Raw genomic sequence first — 10,359 nt, 5'->3', positions numbered from 1 at the left:
CGTCAAGATCACCCTCAAACCTCTTCACTGCTCTTGGTCCCCATTCTCCTACTGTGGAGGCAACTGCCATCTTCTCTCCGCTGACCGCTATGGTCGATGCCTCCCTGCATCCTCCCGGACCTCATAGCCATTCTCCAACCAGCTATCGGATGAATGAATGTGGAAACACACCCGTGTCTCTCCCATCTTAAAACCCTTCCACAGTCCGAGCCAGTTTGGCTCAGTGGATAGAGTGTCAGCCCACGCACTGAAGGGTCTCGGGTTCGATTCCAGTCAAGGACACATACCTCGGTTGCAGGCTTGATCTCTGCCCCCAGTCTGGGTACGTGCTGGAGGCAACCAATCAATGTGTCTCTCTCACACTGATGTTTCTCTCTCTCTCTCTGTTTCTCCCTCTCCCTTCTAGAAATCAATGGAAAAATATCCCCAGGTGAGGATTAAAAAACAAACAAGCAAAAAACAAAACCCTTCCATAGCAGCTCCAGCCATGTTGGAATGTTGACCCATGCACCAAAAAGGTTGCAGATTCAATGCCTGGACAGAGCACATTCCAGAGCACATACCTAGGTTTCAGGTTCAATCCCTGTCGGGACTTGTACGGGAGGCAACTGATGGATGTTTCTCTCTCATATCTATGTTTTTCTCTCTCTTTAAAATCAGTAAACATGTGCTCTGGTGAGGATTAAAAAACACCCACACAGCCCTAGCTGCTTTAGCTCAGTGGATAGAGAGTCGGCCTGCAGACCAAAGGGTCCTGTGTTCAATTCTAGTCAAGGGCACAGTACTTTGGTTGCAGGCTCCTCCCCAGCCCGGGCCCTGGTCAGGGCTTGTGCAGGAGGCAACCAGTCGGTGTGTTTCTCTTTCACATCGATGTTTCTGTCTTTCCCTCTCTCTTCACTCTCCCTGAAAATCGATGGAAAATACCCTCAGGTGAGGATTAACAAAAAAATAAACACACACCACACACACACAGACCCTTCCACAGCAAAGTACTGCCCCAACCCCTCACACCATAGGGATAGCTACTGTCAAATCAAATCAAAACAAAACAACAGCCCTGACCGGTTTGGCTCAGTGGATAGAGAGCCGGCCTGCGGATTGAAGGGTCCCAGCTTCGATTCCGGTCAAGGACATGTACCTTGGTTGCGGGCACATCCCCAGTAGGGGGTGTGCAGAAGGCAGCTGATCGATGTTTCTCTCTCATCTATGTTTCTAACTCTCTATCCCTCTCCCTTCCTCTCTGTAAAAAAATCAATAAAATGTATTAAAAAAACAAACAAAAAACAACAACAACAAAAAACCAATAACAAAGTGTTCACAAAAATGTGGAGAAATTGGAATCCTTGTAAGGCCAATCTCAAAAAGACAAATACTGTATGATTCCATTTATATGAGGTACTTACAGTTGAAACTGATAGCAAAGCACAAAAGACTAGGGATACTAGAACTTAGCTTTTAGTTAAAATTATTAAATTAGCTCCCTTAAGGGTTGTAACCGCCCTGGAATGTAGTCATGTCATGGGGCCCTGAGGGATAAGCAAGTTTCAGGGATAAGCATAAAAAATATACTTTGCTTGAGATAACAGAAGAATGTAGTCTTTTAAACACAGGATGTATAGCTCTGGTTTTTTTCTGCCCTTAAGATAACATCACTGACTTATAATCCTCAAGATGTCTTGCAGGACTCTGTAAGCACGAAAGACCACCTGGCCACAGTCATGAGACCCCGGACAACATGCCACTAAGCACTAAATAAATCAGATGAAGAGAACTGCTGAGGCTTGCACAAGAACTCACCAATCGACATGGCCATGACCCTGAACCCTTTACCCAGGATTATTCACGATTTTTTTTTTTTTTGCCTTTATAAACACCCCCCATTGTAAGCCATTAGGGGGTTTGGGTTTTAAACAAGTTTTAAACTTCCCGTTTTCCTTGCGTGGCTCCCACAGTAAAGCAACCCTAATTCCTCCATTGCAATTGTCAATGTTCAGTGTTTGGCTCTGCTGTGTGCTGGGCGGAGGGACTCTCTATTTGGTTACACATAGAGCCAGAGAGTAGAATGGTGGGTGACGGGTGCCAGGAGGAGACAGAGGGGAGTTGTTGTTGAATGGAGACAGAGTTTCCGTTTTACAAGATGAAAGGAGTTCTGGAGATGGTGGTGGTGATGGCTGCACATTATGGATGTATTTCATGCCACTGAACTGTACACTTAAAAGTGGTGAAGATGGTGCCCAGCCAGTGTTGCTCAGTGGTTGAGCATTGACCCATGAACCAGGAGGTCACAGTTTGATGACCAGTTACGGCACATGCCAGGGTTGCCGGCTCCAACCTCAATGTGGGGGTGTGTGCAGGAGGCAGCCAATCAATGATTCTCATCATTGATGTTTCTATCTCTCTCTCCCTCTCCCTTTCTCTCTGAAATCAATAAAAATATTCTTTTTGAAATATGGTTAAGATGGCAAATTTGACGTTACGTGTATCTTGCCACAATAACAAAAATGACAAGAGAAAAGATGTAGGTCAAGCCCGGCCGGTGTGGCTCAGTGGTTGAGCGTCAACCTATGAACCAGGAGGTCACGGTTCGATCCCCGGTAGCGGGCTCCGTTCCCGGTGTGGGGCATGCAGGAGGCAGCCAATCAATGATTCTCTCTCATCATAATGTTTCTAACTCTCTCCCTTCCTCTCTGAAATCAGTAAAAATATATTATTTTTTAAAAAGATGTAGGCCAAGATTCCAGTCATCAGAAGGCATGACTAGGGGAAGGAGGTCCACCTCTAGGAGGGCTCATTCAGGTGCCTGGCAATTGGATGCTGGCTGCAGTCAGGAAGCCTCAGTTCCCCCACACAGGGCCTCTCCACTGAGCTGCTTGAGTGTCCTTGCAATATGGCGGCTGGCTTCCTCCAAAGTGTCTGACCCAGGAAAGAACGAGGCAGAAGCCTCAGGGTCTTTTCCGACTTAGCCGGGCAGTCCCCCCTGGTCATTTCTGCAATGTGCTATTGGTTACACATCCCTGCTCAGGGTGGAGACACTTTGCAAGGAGGTGAAGGTGACTGAGCTATCTTGGAGGCTGGTCATTACAATCGGTCATGGTGAAGAAGTGGGGTGAACGTGGGTTCTCAGAAGTAGATCCTTCTCCAACGCCGCCAGCCCATACCTTGATTTCAGCCTCGCCTCAGGAGACCCTGAGCTAAGAGCCCAATCGAATGTGCCTGGACTTCTGACCTATAGAATCGTGAGATGATTCATGGGTGTTGTTTTAAGCCACTAAGTTTGTGGTAATTTATTACACATAAATAGAACCCTAATACAGAGTGGTTGTCAGAATGGACCATGGAATCTGAATTAGACAAGGAGGTACTTAAACTCAGATCTCGAAGACTAAGAGTGCCGATAAGATCACAGAATTTTGTGTGTGAATTGTGTGGGTGGGTGGGGGAAGGAAAGACCTGAGGGGACAGGGGCTAGTGATGAGAACAAGGACTACATTATATCAAGATTTCAGACACAATGCAGTTTCTTTTCTTTCTTTTTTTAATCTTTATTGTTGAAAGTATTATATAGGTCCTCCTTTTCTCCCCATTAACGTTTTCCAGCCCGTTCCATCCCCCACTGCAGGCCCTCACCACCCCATTGTCTGTGTCCATGGGTTATGCATATATGCAGACAAGTTCATTGGTTGATCTCTTCCCACCCACCCTTCCCAGGGACAAAGTCTAGATAGATAGACGAGTAGACAGGTGGATGGATAGATGGCTACACATAGAAAAAAAATTAGACATTCTAATCTAATCAGTTGCTTGGAAATTTAAAAGGCAAGAAAGTTCGTCTTTCATGTCTAGTCTCTGAATAAATAAGAAAAGGAAGTCGACAATCAAATTAGTTGCATGAATGAACACTCTTTTGTTAAACGAACTGAAAAAAATCAGTTTTGTTTTCCTTTAGAAAATATTTCATATTTTCAACCTTAAGTATTTTAAAAGCTGTGTTTTATTTTCTTAAGTTTTTAAAACGTGGTTATGGTCTGAGAAAACATTCAGAAGTTTGGGCTTTTTTTTTTTAGCTGTCTGTTATCTTCCCTCAAAAAACTGTTTAAGAACAAAAACTAGCAAACATAAAAAAAAAAAACTCAACTTAACCCATACCTGACATGCCAAGAATTCAATTCGTGTTTATAAACTGAATAACTAAAACAATAAGATCTAATATAATATCAGAATTAGTATTATTAACTAATAAACACAACTTTAAAATGTAGCAACACTCTAACAAGAAAATACTCTATCTTTAGTTATGACTAATATAAAATTTTTAATATAGAAAAAAAGGGTGGACTAAGTACCCCTAAACCTTAAGACAGTTAACCCTCTGGTGTTTAATTATATCAAGAATCTGCAACTATTTCTTCCCATTGACCAAATAATTCTGCTCCTGGGGAGTCTTCATTGGGAAAGAAACAACAAGGAAGGCCCCAAACAAAGCACGTACAAGCACTGTCATTCCTGCTCTTTTTCACATTTATGAAAATAAATTTAGAAAGAACTTGAAAGTCCAATTATTTCTGAATGGCAAATACATTTTGGTGTATCCCAAAACTGAAAATTTAAGCAGTCAATACAAGTTATGTCTCTAAAGAATGTTTAGCCCTGGCTGGGTAGCTCAGTTGGTTAGAGCGCTGTTCCCATACGCTAAGGTTTCGGGTTCAATCAGGGCACATACAAGAAGCAACCAATGAATGCATGAATAAGTGGAACAACAAATCAATGTTTCTTGCCCTAGCCGGTTTGGTTCAGTGGATAGAGCATCGACCTGTGGACTGAAAGGTCCCAGGTTCGATTCTGGTCAAGGAAACATGCCCAGGTTGTGGACTTGATCCCCAGTGGGAGACTTGCAGGAGGCAACCTCTTATCATGGATGTTTCTATCTCTCTCTCCCTCTTCCTTCCTCTCTGAAATCAATAAAAATATATATATATTTAAAAATCAATGTTTCTCTCTCTTGCTCGTTCTCCCTTCCCCTCTCTCTCTAAAATTAATTTTTAAAAGGTTTAAGTGCTGATGAAACCATGTTAAATGAAAAACTCAACATGCATACCATGCAGAATGCTAGCTCTGTAAAGGCTGGGAACTTAGTTTTGTTCGCTGCTGTATACCTGGCACCTAAAACAATGCTTGGCACATAGTAAGCACTCACTTTAAAAAATATTGAATGAATGAATGACTGGTACGCTCACAATTTCATTAAAAATGGTTTTCATGACTATATTTGCATTGAAACGAATGGGTGAAACGACTATTTCCAGAACTAGCCCTGGTGGGTCTGCTTGCTGGTGACTTTCCTATTTTTCTCCCCTTACTATATTTTCCTGTCATTTCTAAAGTAGCCCCAATGGGCACATTTTCCTTGATTAGCATGAGAGAATAAAACAATCTTATCTAAAAGGGAGAACTGGTGGGGGATAGGCCAGCCCCGATAACCTATTCCTTCCAAAGCCAGAACAACTGCGGTGGATTAGGGATGGACTCGGTTACCTTAGTTCTTCCTGATTCTTCCTGCCTGGAGCTCTCTCCACCCCCACCAGCTGTCATTTGATCCAGGGACACTTTGGAGGGTCAGCAAATGGGGAAACACGTGGGTGGCCCTCTCTGGAGAAGCTCTCTGCCCAGCAACAGCCACCCATTGGATGGTTTCCCCTTCTGTGCTACTCGAGTACCCTACCCTCCAGGTCATTCATAGGCTGTTGTGACATCACTCATCCATGTTAGACTATAAACCTCACCAAGGCGGGGGCCAGGGGTGCAGCTGGTGAGTGGGGGAGGGAGGGGAGCAGCATGTGAAGGGACCTGATTCAGCCCGCTCCCTGCTAGGGGACATTGTCTGGTTAAAGGATGCATCGTGCTGGTGGATGCCGTAACTTCAGTCTGTCTCTCTGGAAATTGATGATAATTACGATAGAAATAATGATTCTAGATGTTATGATGGATTGCAATATTCCCAATACCCTTACCCTCGTCTCCTCTCCTCCGACCTTCCACTTCACATGCTGAGCCCCATCCACCCTAAGTTTCTCCATCCAACATTGTTCTCTCCATAAACTCCACATCTGCTGTATGTCCTTCCCACGGAGCTTCACCCAAATTCTCATTCCTGTTTCAGCTTAAATGTCACCTCGTTCGTGGGGTCTTTTCTGAGAATGCCCCTGACACTCCCCATCTCCATAATTAACACCCATTCTTTGCTGTGGCTAACGGATGCATTCTCTCTTTATAAACCCATTAAACACTAATTCTTTGTTCCCCCTTCCCCAGTACCCAGCAACCGTCATTCCACGTTCTGTCTCTATGAATTTGAATACCCTAAGGACATCACATAAGTGGATTCAGACAATATTTGTCCTTTTGTGTCTGGCTTAAGCCATTTAGCATAACCTCCTCCAGGTTCATCCATGTTGTATCACGTGTCAGAATTTCCTTCCTTTTGTAAGACTGGACAGAATTCTGTTGTATGGATGGACCACATGTTGTTTTTCCATTCATCTATGGATGGACACTTGAGTTGCTTCCATCGCTTGGCTATTGTGAATGATGCTGCTGTGAACGTGGATGTGAGACCCTGCCTTTAATTATTTGGGAATAGATACCCTAAAAGTAGAGTTGCTGGGTCATACGGTAGTTCTCCATATGAGCACTCTCTATACTGTTCTCTATGGCAGTCGTACCATTTTATCATCCCACCAGAGTGCACAAGGTTTCAATTTCTCCACATCCTTAGCAACACTTTCCTTTCTTTTTCTTTCTTTCTTTCTCTTTCTTTCTTTCTTTCTTTCTTTCTTTCTTTCTTTCTTTCTTTCTTCTTTCTTTCTTTTCTTTCTTTCTTTTTCTTTCTTTCTCTTTCTCTCTCTCTCTCCCCTTCTCCCTAATAATAGCAATCCTAATGGATGTGATGTGATATCTCATTGCAGTTTTTATTTGCATTCTCTGATAATTAATGGTGTTGAGCATAATGTACTGTTGGCCATTTGTATATCATCTTTGGAGAAATGCCTATTGAAGTCCTTTGCCCATTTTTCAATCGGATTTACTTATCTATTTGTGTTGAGTTTAGGAGTTCTTTATATGTTTTGAATATTAACTCCTTGTCAGATATATCATTCGATAATATTTTCTTTTTAAATTTTTTACTTGTTGATTTTAGAGAAAGGCAGAGGGAGAGAGAGAGAGAGAGAGAGAGAGAGAGAGAGAGATTTGTTATTCCCCTTATGTATGTATTCATTGGTTGATTCTTATTCTGCTCTCGGAGGGCTTGCACGCCTTATTCTTATGTATGTGCCTGCACCCTTGGCGTTTACGGATGATGCTCTAACCAACTGAGCTACCCCTCCAGGGCTGCAAATATATTTCCCCCCATTCCACAGGCTGCCCTTTCACTTCGTTGATGGTTTCCTTTGATGCACAAAAGTTGATAGCTGTCCCACTTGTCTACTTTTGCCTTTGTTGCCTGTGTTTCTGGTGTCATATCCAAGAAATCATTGGTTATCTCCAATTATTTTTTTAAAATTACCTTGACTTTGTTAGTCAGATCCCCCACTCCCCGTCCCACCCGCCTAGAGGAAAATGAACATATCTCCATGCGCTCTCATGCTTCCCCCGAATTCAGCCCTGGGGAGTAGGCATGCAAAACACTAGTTGAATGAGTGAATGTCCCATTGTTCGGTGTCCCATAGGGTTTTATTCATAGTTTCCACCTAACTGTCCCAGAAGGGGTTTCTCCATTCCTCCGCTCGACACCCCGAAGGGAGAAAGGGAGCTTCCGGAGGAGACCCACCAGCCCCTGTGTTGCAATATGGCATCTAAGAAACGGAAAGTAGCTCCAGGTGCCCCAGGGGGCTCTGCACCCGGGCGGGAGCGTGGGAGCCTTCCTGCTCTTTGATTGCAGGGTTAATGAGGTGAAACCCCGCCGCCCCTCCCGCCCCGCACCCCTCCTTTGGTATGCAGAAACCTGAGGCCTCTGGGGGCTTAGGGAAGGCTGAGGCTGGATGAGGCTGGAAGTGGGGGAGGTGGGCAGTTCCGGTTCTTGCCTGAACCTTTCTTGAATCTTTCTCGCTGCAGCTGGAGACAGCTTTTTATGGGGTTGCCTGCTCCAGAAGGGGGTGGGGGTCGTGCAAGGGAAGGCCAGGTCTCTACACCCTTCCTGGATATGGAGACATTTACAAGATGCTCACTTCCTTCCCGAATGTGGAGACATTCCTAGGGTCGAGGCCTCTCCCGTTCTTGGACGTGGACACCGTAATCCTTGCTTTGCCTGCCTAGCGAGCTCGTGTTCCCCACCTCGCTGGTGCAGAAGTCACTTTTGCACGTTGTGCAGGGAGCTCAGGCAACCCCGCCTCCGCCGAGGTGGAAGACCGAGGGTGGAGGGGTCAGGGGAACAGGCCGGCTTCCTTCCAAGCCCTTGAGAGGGCCTCTCGCCCCAGCTGGAGGGATTAAGGCCAGGAGGCTCCTGGCGTCCGTCAGTCTGGGGTGGCTGCCTGGGAGCGTCCCGGGAGAGACGGCGCGGGCCAGAGGGCTGGAGGCTCCCAAATCATTCTGAGACCCGAAGGTCATTAGAGCTGTGGCCTCCAAATTAGGTTGCCTGTCACCCCGGGGGCAGGCCTGCGTGCCCTCCGAGGGCGGAAGAAAGGGGGCTTGTTTATGGGAAGCAATTTCCCAGCCAGGGGCCCTCTGGCTCCCCTGTCACTGTGGCCCTCCAACCACTTTGCAAATGAATAGCATACGGCTCGCCTACCCCTAATCTTAGGGAGGCGCATTGTCCTGGGGGTTTTAAAAAAAAAAAAAAAAGTTTTTCTTTTTTGAAATCCTCGGGATCCCCAAACCAGACAATTAGGAGGGAGTGAAAAGGCCAGGATTTGCTTCTGGCCCAGGAAGGTTAACTCGTCCAATAAAAGGAACATGTTGGCGACCATGCAGGGTCTTCTGTCTTCCAGGACATGGATGCAGGAGAAAGGCTTTCACTAGCTTTTGGTGAAAGACAAAAGATAATCGAGTGTTGTAGCTCCCTCTTCGATATTCAGTCGATATTCAATTCGCCGTTAGTTGTTTCTCTGCTGGCGGTACTCCTACCAAACATTGTTTCACAGGGCCAACCGACATGGCGACCAGGTGTGGATGCTACAGCAAGATGACTGTATAGTGTTAGTATTTATTATTCTATAGGACATTATTTACATATAAGATTAGTGTATATATAATGCATAGCTCATAGACACAGACAATAGTTCGGTGAAGGCATGGGGTGGGATGGGAGCTGGTCGGAGGGGGGACAAAGGGGAGGTGGAATGGGGGACATCTGTGATACCCTCAACAATAAAAATAAAATTAAAAAAAAAGATTAGCACATATAGAAGTCCACGTGTCCGGCGGGCCGGACTGCAAAATCTCTCCTTGCAGCTGGGGTTCGAGAGCAGAGTTATGAGCTGTGGTGGCCTGGATGCGGCAAGACGGGCGTTTAGGGCGTTTCTTCCCCACTTTGACTGAGTGCTCGTTGAAAGGCGTGCTTCGGCAACTGCAGCCAAAGGAGGCTTTATGCTTCCAGAAAAGTCTCCAGGAAAAACACTGCAGCCGCAGTAGGATGTAGCTGTTGGACCCGGCTCCACAGGGAAGGGCGGAGAGCTTTCCAGTTCTCGTGAAAGCTGGAGATAAAGTTCTTCTTCCAGGATATGGAGGCACCGAGGTAGTTCTGGACGACAGGGATTCGTTCTGATTTAGTGATGGTGACATTTTTGCAAAGTACGTAGGCTGAAATAAATCACTGTTGAAAATGGCATCACGCGGGTGGGAGTGGGGATGGAAGTGGAAGAGGGCATACAGGGGGTAAATGGTGACGGGGAAAATAAAAATTAAATTTTTAAAAAAATGGCATCACGTGAAGCTGCCCATCCCATTGAAGTTCTCAAATCTTTCATCACATAAATAATTTCCGCTTTTCTTTTATAATAAACTAGTGACACCCAGTCATTAAAATTTAGTTTCACTGTACGGATACAAACATTGTGGAATAAAAATATATAAATAAATGGTTCAAGAAACCATTTATTTATACATTAGTATATAATATTATATATTTAATTACATATTATTTATAATATAATAATATATAATAAGTGAGGGACATACGTTTTTGCAAGCCCTACACATTCCTGATACCTTTCTTTCTTGAATGTCACTGAACAGTCTCATTCTCACAGTAAGGACCATTCAGCAAAGATAAGTAGGTGCGTTTTTGCAAGCCCTACACATTCCTGATACCTTTCTTCTTGAATGTCACTGAACAGTCTCATTCTCGCAGTAAGGACCATTCATCAA

General features: G+C 44.8%; 1 pseudogene; it reads left to right on the top strand.

Moving 5' to 3' along the window:
- The first annotated feature begins 9,145 nt into the window (after positions 1 to 9,145).
- LOC102238738 lies at positions 9,146 to 9,796 on the top strand (annotated as a pseudogene).
- The last annotated feature ends 563 nt before the right edge of the window (positions 9,797 to 10,359 follow it).

The sequence above is a fragment of the Myotis brandtii genome, unplaced genomic scaffold (assembly GCF_000412655.1).
Source record: "Myotis brandtii unplaced genomic scaffold, ASM41265v1 scaffold1554, whole genome shotgun sequence".
Classification (NCBI taxonomy): Eukaryota; Metazoa; Chordata; class Mammalia; order Chiroptera; family Vespertilionidae; genus Myotis; species Myotis brandtii.
This window is presented reverse-complemented; position numbering and strand designations above follow the sequence as displayed.